Here is a 13932-nt window from a genome sequence, read left to right as displayed (position 1 = left end):
TCTGCACTCTTTACCTGTATTAATTTCATCTGTTTGAACTTGTTACCTGTATAAAAGACACCTGTTCACACACTCAATCAATCACACTCCAACCTGTCTGTTGTGTGGGCCGCTGAAGAGTAGGTACTGCTGGCCCACCACCAGAGGGCGCCGTGTCTGAATGGCGGGCTTCAGGCACCAGAGGGCGCAGTTGCCGCATGAGTACCCCAGGAGCCCGGAGCTGACAGCTGTCATGCATTTACTCATCATCACCACCATCCATAAAAACCTGGCAGAGATGTCACATCCCTGCCGAGAAATCGTCTTACCCAACAGGTAACCTTCTCAGCCTTTCTCTGTGCCATATGCACGTATTGGATGCTAAACTGTTTGCAGTCGTAACCTGCTGTAACTGACAGCTTGGAGCTGGTGTGTTAGAAATTTGGAGGAGTCGGCGATTACGCTCCTAAATTTCTTAGTGTTTCAGTAGGCACTGCACGAACTTGGTTTTCCTGCTACCTGAGAGTGGAGGACGTGTCACTCCAGAAAGAACTGTGAGTGTGCTGAACTGTTTACTGGGTGTGCACACACCCACTTGATCTGTCTGTGCTTTCCTGCCAGCAGTACCCGATCCGACAGCTGGAGGCAGTGGCCACCTGGGGACTCAGGACTTGGTGGCTCCGGTGTATTGCAGGTCTCCGCTGGCAGTGGAAATCATGTGGGACCAGACTCTTCTCTGGACAGGCATCTCCTATCCTCGAGCCTGCCCACACGTCACCTATTGTTTAACTGACTGTTATCTAAAGTCGTATCTGTATACCGTTGTGCACATTTCACAACATTAAATTGTTATCTTTTGCATTTCCATTGTCTGTTCATTTACGCCCCCTGTTGTGGGTCCGTGTCACTACACTTTCCCAACACTGTCGACCATAGCCAAGACCAAAGAGCTGTCTAAGGACACCAGGGACAAAACTGTAGAGCTGCACAAGGCTGGGATGGACTACAGGACAACAGGCAAGCAGCTTGGTAGAAGACAACAATTGTTATGATTATTTACTAGAAAATGGAAGAAACACAAGACGACTGTCAATCTCCCTCGGTCTGGGATTCCATGTAAGATCTCACTTTGTGGGGTTAGGATGATTCTGAGAAAGCTCAGAACTACACAGGAGGACCTGGTCAATGACCTGAAGAGAGCTGGGACCACAGTCACAAAGATTACATTAGTAACACATGATGATGTCATGGTTTAAAATCCTGCAGGGCAGCAAGGTCCCCCTGCTCAAGCCAGCACATGTCCAGGCCCGTTTGAAGTTCACCAGTGACCATCTGGATGATCCAGAGGAGGCATGGGAGAAGGTCATGTGGTCAGATGAGACCAAAATAGAGCTTTTTTGGATCAACTCCACTTACCATGTTTAGAGGATGGGAACAAGCCCAAGAAAACCATCCCAACAGTGAAGCATGGGGGTGGAAACATCATACTCTGGGCGTGCTCCTCTGCAAAGGGGACAAGACGACTGCACTGTATTGAAGGGAGGATGGATGGGGTCATGTATTGCGAGATTTTGGCAAACAACCTCCTTCCCTCAGTAAGAGCATTGAAGATGGGTCATGGCTGGGTCTTCCAGCATGACAATGACCCCAAACACAGCCGGGCAACTAAGGAGAGGCTCTGTAAGAAGCATTTCAAGGTCCTGGAGTGGCCTGGCCAGTCTCCAGACCTGAACTCAATAGAAAATCTTTGGAGGGAGCTGAAACTCCAAACCTGAAAGATCTAGAGAAGATCTGTATGGAGGAGTGGACCAAAATCCCTGCGGCAGTGTGTGCAAACCTGGTGAAAAACTACAGGAAACGTTTGACCTCTGTAATTGCAAACAAAGGCTACTGTACCAAATATTAACTTTGATTTTCACAGGTGTTCAAATACTTATTTGCAGCAGTAACATACAAATAAATTATTAAAAAAATCATACATTGTGATTTCCGGATTTTTTTTTTTTTTTTTAGATTATGTCTCTCACAGTGGACATGCACCTAAGCTGAAAATTTCAAACCCCTCCATGATTTCTAAGTGGGAGAACTTGTAAAATCGCAGGGTGTTCAAATACTTATTTTCCTCACTGTGTGTGTGTGTGTGTATATATATATATATATATATATATATATATATATATATATATATATATACGAGGTCTGTGAGAAAAGTATCGGACCTTTTTATTTTTTTCAAAAACCATATGGATTTGAATCACGTGTGATTGCATCAGCCAAGCTTGAACCTTCGTGCGCATGCGTGAGTTTTTTCACGCCTGTCGGTTGCGTCATTCGCCTGTGAGCAGGGTTTGTGTGAGCACTGGTCCACCCCTCTCATCAGATTTTTATTGCGAATAAATGTCTGAATGATTTGGAGCTTTGCTGCATCAATTTTTTTCCAGAAACTGTGAGAGACCTCCAGGTGGACACCGTTCGGAAAATTAATATGGCTTTCAGGGACGATTTTATGGGGATTATACAGATTAAGGAGTGTTACTGCCACTTTAAGGACGGCCCACAACTGCTGAGAGCGCGGCTTGCTCCCAGCACCGATCGACATGCTCAGACGCCGCTGAAACAACCAGATCATTTCCAACGTGAAGGTTTTGTTGATCCGGGACATCGTCTGACTTTCACAAAAAGGCAGGAGACGTGGACATCAGCACTTTTTTGGTACATTCCACTGTTACAGGAGTTTTTTTCATGGAAAGAAAAGCAGAGGGACGCACAACGGAGCCGTTCATTACGCGGGACAAAACCACCTCGGTGTTGGTCTCACAGGACGGCTTTCAGGTGGATTTCAGATGGATTCCGGTTGCTTTTCAGTTGTGTGATTATCCGATTGTGATTGTGCATGAGCGGGACATGCCCCAACATGTCCTGGAAGGCTTCATCACGGCGTTGCTTTGCGCCATGCGGCTCCACCGCGCGTCCACTGCTCCTCTTTCCATGACAAAAACTCCTGTAACAGTGGAATGTGCCGTTCATTTCTAAACTGGATGCTGTCTTGATCCGGTATGTTGTCTGACTAGCACAGGAATTGTGAAAAGACGTGGACATCAGCACTTTTTTGGCACATTAAGACAGACGTGCGGAGGAGTTCTGCGCGTCGCGGTGGAGCCGCATGGCGCAAAGCAACACCGTGATGAAGCCTTCCATGACATGTTGGAGCATGTCCAGCTCATGCACAATCACAATCGGATAATCACATGACTGAAAAGCAACCGGAATCCATCTGAAATCCACCTTAAATCCGTCCTGTGAGACCAACACCGAGGTGGTTTTGTCACGCGTAATGAACGGCTCCGTGGCACGTCCCTCCACTTTTCTTTCCATGAAAAAAACTCCTGTAACAGTGGAATGTGCCAAAAAAGTGCTGATGTCCACGTCTCCTGCCTTTTGTTGTGAAAGTGTAAGTACACGGACCCACAACAGGGGGCGCAAATGAACGGACAATGGAGTAGGTCAAATAACACACTTTACTGTTGTGAATATGCACAACAAGTACAACAGATTACAATAATGGACAAAGTCAAATTCACACAGGTGTCGTGTGGGCAGGCTCGAAGATAGGAGACGCCTCTCCAAAGTAGAACCGGAACCACACGGTTTCCTCCGCCACCAGACCCCGGGAATACTGGAGCCGCCAAGTCCCGAATTCCCAGGTGGCCACTGCCTCTGCGTGTCGGACCTGGTACTGCTGGCGAGGAATAAAGAACAATTAAAGGAGGGCGCATTCGCACCCAGGAATCCGAACGGCAGGTAAGCTGCCTCCACCTCTCGTTGGAAAGTTCTGCAATCATTCACAAAAATCACAAAAGTTACTGTCAAGCAGTCAGCTGAGATTATTACCTTCTCGGTAGAAACGATATCTCGGCAAAGAGGTGGAGACGTCGTCCTGCTGATATACTCCTGCCGATCAGATGATTGGTAACAGCTGTTGCAGGTGATGCGTGACAGCTGTCACCCTGGCTGCTCCTGTGAGGCGGCTGCGCCCTCTGGTGGTGGGCCAGCAGTACCTCCTCTTCTGGCGGCCCACACAACACCTTTTTGTGAAAGTCAGACGAGGTCCCGGATCAACAAAGCCTTCACGTTGGAAATGATCTGGTTGTTTCAGCGGGGTCTGAGAATGTCGATCGGCGCTGGGAGCGCACCGCGCTCTCAGCAGTTGTGGGCCGTCCTTAAGACGGCAGTAAGACTCCTTAATCTGTATAATCTCCATAAAATCATCCCTGAAAGCCATATTAATTTTCCGAATGGTGTCCACCTGGAGGTCTCTCACAGTTACTGGAAAGAAATTGATGCAGCAAAGCTACAAATCGTTCAGACATTTATTCGCAATAAAAATCCGATGAAAGGGGTGGACCAGTGCTCACACAAAGCCTGCGCACGAAGGTTCAAGCTTGGCTGATGCAATCACACGTGATTCAAATCCATATGGTTTTTGAAAAAAATAAAAAGGTCCGATACTTTTCTCACAGACCTCGTATATATATGTATGTGTGTGTGTGTGAATTTGCACAGTGCATCCAGAAAGTATTCACAGTGCTTCACTTTTGCCACATATTTTATGTTGCAGCCATATTCCATAATGGATGAAATTCTTTTTCTTTTCTTCAAAATTCTACACACAATACTCCATAATGACAATGTGAAAAAAAGTTTTCTTTTTTGTAGATTATTGCAAACATATTAAAAATAAAAAATCACATGTACATAAGTATTCACAGCCTTTGCTTTGAAGCTCAAAATTGAGCTCAGGTGTCTCCTGTTTCCACTGACCATCCTTGAGATGTTGCTACACCTTAATTGGAGTCCACCTGGGGTAAATTCAATTGATTGTACATGATTTGGAAAGACACACACCTGTCTACATATAAGGTATCACAGTTGACAGTCAGAGCACAAACCAAGCATGAAGTCAAAGGAATTGTCTGTAGACCTCTGAGACAGGATTGTCTGGAGGCACAAATCTGGAGAAGGGTACAGAAACATGTCTGCTGCTTTGAAGGTCCCAATGAGCACAGTGGCCTCTATCATCTGTAAATGGAAAAAGTTCAGATCCGTCAGGACTCTTCCTAGAGCTGGACGCCCGTCTAAACTGAGCGATGGAAGGACAACCATCTCTGCAGCAATCCACCAATCAGGCCTGTATGGTAGAGTGGCCAGACGGAAGCCACTCCTTAGTAAAAGGCACATGGCAGCCCACCTGGAGTTTTACAAAAGACACCCTACTGCACTTAATGTAGTAGGGTGGTTGAGTCAAGTCCCCAGTCCCCTTATGACGTCATCCAACGTGAAAAGTTTTATGTGATTTTTGCATAAATTACACATTTTCAACATAATTTATCTACCTGAAGGACATGTGACAGCTTGAATTGTTTTAACTTTCAGAAAATCACATTGCATTTCTTTCTACACCTTTGCATCTTGGAATAAATCATTTTTAAAAATCACCAAAATGGGGAATGTGTATTCTCTGGCTTGGAAGCTTCAATAAGCCCACAGAGCTCCATAATTATGGCCAATTTATTATTATTAATTAATTTATATAGCGCCAACTCACAACAATAGTCACCCCAAGGCGCTTCACACAATTCACAGGAACGTAGGGCTTAACCAACAGAGAACAGAGACAGAACAAGAGACAGAGAACACAAACACAACCCATAAAACCAGGAACCTGAGAGTACCCCCCCCCCCCCCCCCCCGCCCAAGGGCCGACCCCCAACGGCCCAGGAGCAGAAGGGTGAGAAGCATGAACCTCATGAACAAGGGTGGGGTCCAACACAAACCGGGAGGGAATCCAGGACCGCTTCTTGGGGCCATAGCCCACCCCATCCACCAAATACTGGAAACCACGACCCCGCCACCAAGAATCCAGAAGGTGCCACACCATAAAGGCAGGCCCCCCCATCCACGAAGCGGTTGGCGGGGGATCGGCCGGCGGCACAAAGGGCTAGATCGCACAGGTTTCAGGTGGCTGACATGGAAAGTAGGATGAACCCTCATGGACTTTGGAAGGCGGAGACAGACAGAGACAGGGTTAATGATGTTGGATATTGGGAATGGGCCAATGAACCTTGGAGCTAGTTTCCGAGGCACTCCACGCAGTGGCAGGTGGTGTGTGGAAAGCCAAACTTGTTGTCCCAGGGCATAGGAGGGTGCGATCGACCATTTGCGATCCACTGCGGCCTTGTATGCTTGTGAAGACCGCAAGAGGGCTCTCCAAGCCTGCTACCAGGTTCGTCTGCAATGTAAGATGAGTCCCAGAGCTGCAGGTACCGGTGAACATAGATCTGTGGAATTAAACAAGGATGGTTGATGACCAAAAACCACATGAAATGGTGAAAAACCAGAGGCAGACGTAGGAAGGGTGTTGAGGGCTAGTTCTATCCATGGTAACTGAGAGGACCAAGAGGGAGGACATTGGGAAGCTAGGATTCGTAGACCCTTTTCAAGTTCCTTGTTGAGGCGTTCTGTTTGACCATTAGCTTGGGGATAGTAACCGGATGTGAGAGTAGATGTGACCCTGAGAAGACGGCAGAACTCCCTCCAAAATTGTGAAACAAACTGAGGACGCTGATCAGAGACAATATCCTGCGACAACCCGTGAAGCCTAAAGACATGAGTTAACAGAGCCTCAGCTGTTTCCTTGGCCGAGGGGAGCCTAGGCAAAGGTACAAAATGCACCATTTTGGACAGATGATCCACAACAGTCATAATTACTGAGTTGCCTCTTGAAACCGGCAAACCAGTCACAAAGTCAACAGAAATATGTGTCCATGGTCGGACAGGAATGGGCAGAGGTAACAGAGCACCCGCAAGAGGGCGAGTGGTGGATTTATGCATAGCACAAACAGAGCAGCCATTAAAATATTCTTGGAGATCAGTTAACATGTGCGGCCACCAAAATCTCTGCTTTAACACAAACATGGTTCTCTGGATACCTGGATGACATGAGAATCGACTATCGTCCCCAACGGATTACCTCACCCCTAAGAGGGGTCGGAACGAATAATTTGCCAGAGGGACAGTCCGAGGGAACTGGAGTATTAACTAGCGCTGCCCTTACTTTTGCTTCAACATCCCAGGTAAGTGCTGACACAAAACAGGTTTCAGGAAGGATAGTTTCTGGATTAGGCATGGAATCAGAAGAGTCACCAAGACCGGAAAAAGCATCTGGCTTCCCATTCTTAGACCCTGGATGATAAGATAACACAAAATTGAACCAGCTGAAGAATATGGCCCACCTGGACTGTCGAGCGTTAAGCCATTTCGCTGTGCGGAGATAGACTAAATTTTTATGGTCGGTCCAAACTAGCAAAGGCAGCTGTGCCCCATCCAACCAATAGTGCCACTCCTCCAAGGCCTGTTATATGGCTGGGGGGGCCTGGCTGCCGGTTTGTTTGTCTTTTTGTTTTCCTCCCAGGTGGCGTGCATTTGGGACTGAGTGGCTGTGTTGCTGAGGCTGTCAGGACCTCACCCTGATCACCTGCGACTCGTCAGGACTCACAGCTGAGGTGCATCTGGATGGATTGGAGCATGTTGGCATTTAAGACTGGAGTGCACAGTGTGTATTTGCCAGAGACTCGACCTTGTGACCAGACGGGTGAGATCGTCGTCTTGGGAGCCATCTCATCAGCAGCGGACGCTGAGAATGTCCAGGTTTGATGCACGGTCTGTGAAAGAGGAGGGGGTGAGGTCTCACGCTCGTCAGCACACTTCCTGAGGTACGTTGGATTTTGTGACTAACAGTTATACAGTCAGTAAATGTGGTGTCCCTCACACCTTATTGTATTGAGCTGTATGTTAGTCATGCATCAGCTTCCACTGCGGTGGAGTTTTGTGAACGGGATGTTCCATGCCTGCAGGTTGGGAAGCTGATCAGTAATCAAGCCAGGAGGTGTTTGCTGTTTGTACACCTTTAAGTGTTCTGTGTGTAGAGTGTGGACTCACATAATGGTTCCTTCTTTCACAGACTCGGTTGTTGCGGCCACCTGGGGGGTGTCGGCGGGGTCCTTGGGTCCGAAACAGCTTCTGGCTCCGGACCGTTAGCGCTGCTGGGAGCGCACCACGCCAGGCCGCACCTTTCTGTTATTACATTTTCACTGTTATGTATTAAATTCAGTTAGTCTTTGTACCGTGCTCTGCTTATTTCATACTGGGTCCTTCAAACGCTGGTCGGTTCTCCGAGCTGCGTCCGACACATAACAAGGCCACTTTGACTGCCAGCAGTTCGCAATCTCCGATGCTGTAATTTCTTTCTGCAGCAGAGAGTTTGAAGAATGGTCCGGACCTGCTGGGTGTGAGTTTCCAGATCAGGTGAGTAAATCAGAATGTCATCGAGATAAACAAAGACACATTTGTTAAGGTACTTGTGCAATACATCATTTACAAGACTTTGGAACACAGCAGGAGCGTTAGTAAGACCAAACGGCATTACAAGGTATTTGTAGTGGCCTGTGGGTGTATTAAAGGCAGTCTTCCATTTGTCCCCCGGTCGGATGCGTACCAGGTGATATGCGTTCTGTAAATCTAACTTTGTAAAAACCTTGGCTCCTTCTAGCAGTTCGAAGGCAGAGGAAATAAGTGGTAAAGGGTACCAATTTTTGTTTGTGATGTCATTAAGTCCTCGATAATCAATACAAGGGCGGAGGGTCTTATCTTTCTTCTCTACGAAGAAGAATCCTGCCCTTGCGGGTGAAGACAAAGGACGTATCAACCTCGAGCCACGAGTGACTCCTGAATATAGGTGTTCATAGCTAGATGCTCTGGTGCAGACAGAGAGAACAACTTTCCCCCAGGTGGCGTAGTCCCTGGAAGAAGGTCTATAGCACAGTCATACTCGCGGTGGGATGGAAGTGACTAATGCACTACTGATCTCGGCCGCACGGGGGCACCTCTTACAGGACAAAGTGAGAGAACATGACCTGACTGACCACAGTAATAACAGAGTCTCTCCACACGGCGTCGCTAAATTGGATATTGACTGTAGTCTTTTTTGACTTCCTGTGGAAATTTATAATCCTCCAATTTTTCTGAAAAGATTCAAACAGTTAGAGGGAGAACAACAATGAAAATTTAATTCATATTTAACATTTCATACCAACATTGTGTAAAACCAAAACAGGGTCAGATTTCCAACCCTTATAGTTTTGTAACTGATACAATGATGGACAAACACATTCACACAGCCAATTTAAAGTCACCAAATCTGCATGTATTTCGGAGTGGGAGAAAGCCGGAGCACCTGGACGGACGGAACCCACTAAAACAGGGAAACGGAAAGGATCAGGCAGGACGTTCTTGCCATGAGGCAACACTGCAAACCACTATTTTATTTATGGAAATCTGTGCATTTTCTAATGAATTTTTCCTTTATGTTTCTATTTTTTTTCTCCATTTTTTTTTTCTCCATTTTAAAAACAGTGCACTTGGGTTTTGCATCTAAACTCTTTATATGTGATTAAATTATAATAATCACAAAGAATGTCATTTATTACTATTACTATTACTAGACCATGATAATATATATGTTTTTACAACTGCTGTGGTGTGTCTGTGTTTTGTTTTTTCTCTTTTTTGGGGGGGGGCTGAGGGTGCACGGATTCCTCTGTAGTCAGATCACATGGCTGCAGTCTGAGTCCAGACTACAGGAAGTGAAAGTGCTGCTGCAGCCACAAACCGGGTGAGACTTGAAACATGGTTTTCCACTGCGCGGGGCGATCGTTCGCATTTAATTTACTCAAAGAAGAAGAAAAAACCTGCAGCAGATGTTTGAAGACCTCCAGAAGGAGACAAACAAGTCCACAGTGTGAGGAAGAACATGTCAGCATGCACGGTTTCAAAAGGGGAAGAAGGATGTGAGGAGAACCTCCATCACTGAAGAGACAGAAATTAGAAGGACACTCATGAGTGAGTGTGCATACCTCTGCCAACCCAAAACAGACCGTTTTACTGGGAAAAGGCTTTCAAACATCTTGGGCTTCAAGCTTCATTGTCTAAAAATATCTGATGCAGGCTGATCGAAGTAATTTCAGCAAATTCTGATTTGATTTGTACAATCAATGGTGAGAGATTATCTTTAAATTTATCTTTAAAATGACTCCACCCTTGATATACAGACTCCACACCTTGCTTCTACCTACACCCTTTCGGTTACTTAGTTTAACTGAGAAATCAGTTTTTTTATACTGAAAAGTTTCCCTTTTTTCTTTGTACCAAACTAAACTTACTCGTTCATTCATATTTTTTGAGAAAATCTTTTATACTGTACTCAGACAATGTGGCGACTATTTTTTTAAAATGCTTTGTTAGCTGGCTGGTTTCTATTCTACCATCAAACTATTCACAGAATTTCTTTTAAAACATTGAGGAAACAAGTAGATACAAGTATATACATATCTGCTTTATGACCTTTCATGGTCATGAACAGTTGCATCAGCATCCCAGCTTGCAGTCTGAAAGAACAATAATAATTGCCTTGATATGAATCCTGTTATAACACACTATCGTGTACATCTCGTGCAAAACTGTAATATAAAAAAGGCATGTGTGTTTGCACTGTGTAGTTAACAGTTTGAAGCTACAATGACAGGCTTTCTAATAAATTATATTTATTTTACTCTAATCGGCATCGCTGGGGTCCAAACAAACCCCACGTACTCTGTGTTTCCTGGATTATAACTGACGTTTGTTTTGGTTTGGTTTTTCTGTTTGTTTTTACTTGTTTTAGAGGCCCTGCAACTTAACTTCACTGTGACTTACATACCCAAAAATAAATAAATAAATAAATAAATAAAATGTAATTATAATAATTATATATAAATAATTATATATTTATATTGGACGTGCAGGACTCAAAACACTAAACAAAATAAACTCTAATAATAAAATAATAAAAGAATAAATGGCATAATAAAAAGTGCACAACAACAATGCACAAAAATCCGAAATAAAAGAGTTGATGATACAGAAAAATGGTGCAACTTATTCGACAGTGCAACTTATTTATGGGTTTTACCTCTTAGGAGGCCTTTTTTTTTTAAACAGGTGCAACTTAGACTCTGAAAAACATTGTATATTGATTGAGATTTTCTGAATGGTTACCATTGTTCGCCAGTAATTTTATGTCGTTGTCACCTATACACTTATCTTCAAATTGAGTTACTTTGATCAGTTTGTTTAAATACTGTGGGTGCAATAATTTTCTTATGGACCCTAGTTTTTTATATATATACGAGGTCTATTAGAAAAGTATCCGACCTTATTATTTTTTCAAAAACCATATGGATTTGAATCACGTGTGATTACATAAGACATGCTTGAACCCTCGTGGGCATGCAAGAGTTTTTTCACGCCTGTCGGTTACGTCATTCGCCTGTGGGCAGTCTTTGAGTGAGGAGTCGTCCACCCGCTCGTCGATTTTTTTCATTGTTTAGGAATGGCTCAGAGACTGCTGCTTTGTTTGATAAAAAATTTTTCAAAACTGTAAGGCACAACTGAGTGGACACCATTCAATAAATTCAGCTGGTTTTCGGTAAAAATTTTAACGGCTGATGAGAGATTTTGGTCTGGTAGTGTCGCTTTAAGGACGGTCCACGGCGCCTGACGGCGATCTGCGCTTCGAGGCGGCAGCGTCTCGCCGTTTCAAGTTGAAAACTTCCACATTTCAGGCTCTGTTGACGCAGTAAGTCGTCAGAGAACAGAGAACTTTCAGAAGAAGTCGGCATGAGGAGTTTATTCGGACATTCCATTGTTAACGGTCATTTTGTAATGAAAGAACGTGCGGGCAGAGTCGCATGTCGGGCTGGACCCGACCGCGGGGGGTCGCGGCAGGAAAAACACCTCCGTTGGAAATCTTAACGGGCAAGTTGGAACATGCCCAAGCTGTTAAACAATTTCTCAGTTACTCACTTGTTGAAAGCCATTAAAAGCCGCCTGAATTCTACAAATGGTTTTCAACACAAAGGTGTTTTTCCTGTCGCGGTGCACACAGATTTGCCGAGTCGTCACGGAAACGACTCGGCGAATTTGCGCGTACGTCTTTCATTAAAAAAATGTCCTTAAACAGTGGAATGTCCGCATAAATTCCTCATGCCGGCCTCTTCTGAATCTTCTCTGTTCTCTCACGATGTCCTGGGTGAATTAAGCCTTAAATTAGGATGTTTTAAGCTCGAAACAGGCCGACGACAGCGCCTGGAAGCGCTGCAGGACGTCCCGCTCCGTGGGAAGTCCTTACACCGACAGAAACACCCCATAATCTCTCATCAGCCGTTAAACTTTTCACAGAAAACCATCTTAATTTCTCGAATAGTGTCCACTCGGATATTCCTCACAGGTCCAGAAAAAATTTTGATAAAGCAACGCCCGCCGTCTCGAGCAGCGTGTGAAACAAAGGAATTCAGCCGAGAGGGCGGGACCACATCTCACTCAAGGCCTGCCCACAGGGAAATGACGTCACCGACACGCGTGAAAAAACTCACGCATGCGCACGAGGGTTCAAGCATGATTGGTGTAATCGCATGTCATTCAAATCCATATAGTTAAAAAAAAAAATAAAAGGGTCGGTTTATTATCTAAGAGACCTCGTATATATATATATATATATATATATATATATATATATATATATATATATATATATATATATATATATATAAAATGGTATCAAGTTGGACTCTATAGTAAACTGTCAGGGCAGATTTTTATCCACCGTATTTGCATCAGTGCAATTGCAGGGGTACACTTTTTTCTCTTTTTTTGTACTTAAAACTTCGTGCAAAAAAAAAAAAAAAAAAAAAACGATTATCAAAAGCCTTTGAAATGTGGTTGGTTAGCCAGATATTCCAAATAAATAAAAATCCAAAATAGTTGCAAAGTGACTATCTTTCTATATTACACACACCTGCCTGGAATAATGGCATCAATAAAGACATGTTAATTGTGTTTTTGTTTTTTTCTTTTAAAGACATTTGGTTGGGGTCTGTATAGTCTCCAGGTGTACAAATTAGTAAGTTAAGGGTTAAGATGCTTATTTTTCTTATGACTTTGCACATTTACTTTTTTTTTTTAAACCCACTTGGCCATTACACATCATGACAGCAAACCTTCATTTAAATGTACATTACTGTGATATTAGGAGCTTTCTAAAATGCTGATAATGTTCTTATTTGTTAAGAAATCAAACAACTTTTGTTCCCACACAAATACTTGCAGCTTGATGCTGAGCTCACTCGCACGAGCAGCTTTTTTTTGTTTTCTTTTGTTTTTTCCCCCTCGGTGCTTTAATGAGCTGAACCTTGGAAGTGTTTTGGGGAAAAAAAGACACACTATAGTGAGCAATTTTAGTTTCTCATTGCATCTGACACGGAGGGAAGAAGGGCAAATGTGTGAGGTTCCACAAAGACAGCGGTGGATGTGGAAGTGTGGGAGAATAAAATGAAAGAAGAGGCTGTTTGTGTGCAATGAAGAAAAATACATAAAACCAGCTTCGCACTGAGATAGTTACTCTAAATGAAATACCTGCAGATTGCCTGTTGTTTTGCTTTTGCACGGGTATTCAGTTTTTTAATTAGGGTTTGTTTTGGTTTTGTCAATCATCTCATCTCTTCTCATCCTGCACACGGTGTCATATTAATACATGGCCATAAGAAAACAACAAAAAGAAATGTGTCTGATACAGAGGTTATCAGGAAGAAATTGATTTGGGGGGGGGGGGGGCATTATTTCATTTTGGAGGAAAAAAAATGACTTTTCCCTTTAATTGTATTTTCTTTGGGGCAAAGGTGATAATTAATTTTGCTGTTGGAGATTCACATGATAAGAAACATACAAAAAAAAATTTAAGCTGTGTTCTTGCCCTCAGTACTGGAATAACTATTTAAATACAGAGAGAGAAGAATGTGAGAA

General features: G+C 43.9%; 1 long non-coding RNA gene across 1 annotated transcript in view; it reads right to left on the bottom strand.

Annotated features, from left to right (window-relative positions):
* LOC117514793 overlaps nucleotides 1-13932 on the bottom strand; it is a 93760-nt gene that overhangs the window by 23871 nt on the left and 55957 nt on the right. The gene's annotated exons all lie outside the window — the stretch shown is intronic.

The sequence above is a fragment of the Thalassophryne amazonica genome, chromosome 7 (assembly GCF_902500255.1).
Source record: "Thalassophryne amazonica chromosome 7, fThaAma1.1, whole genome shotgun sequence".
Lineage (NCBI taxonomy): Eukaryota > Metazoa > Chordata > Actinopteri > Batrachoidiformes > Batrachoididae > Thalassophryne > Thalassophryne amazonica.
Note: the sequence above shows the minus strand (reverse complement) of the source record. Positions and strands in the feature narration are given on the sequence as shown.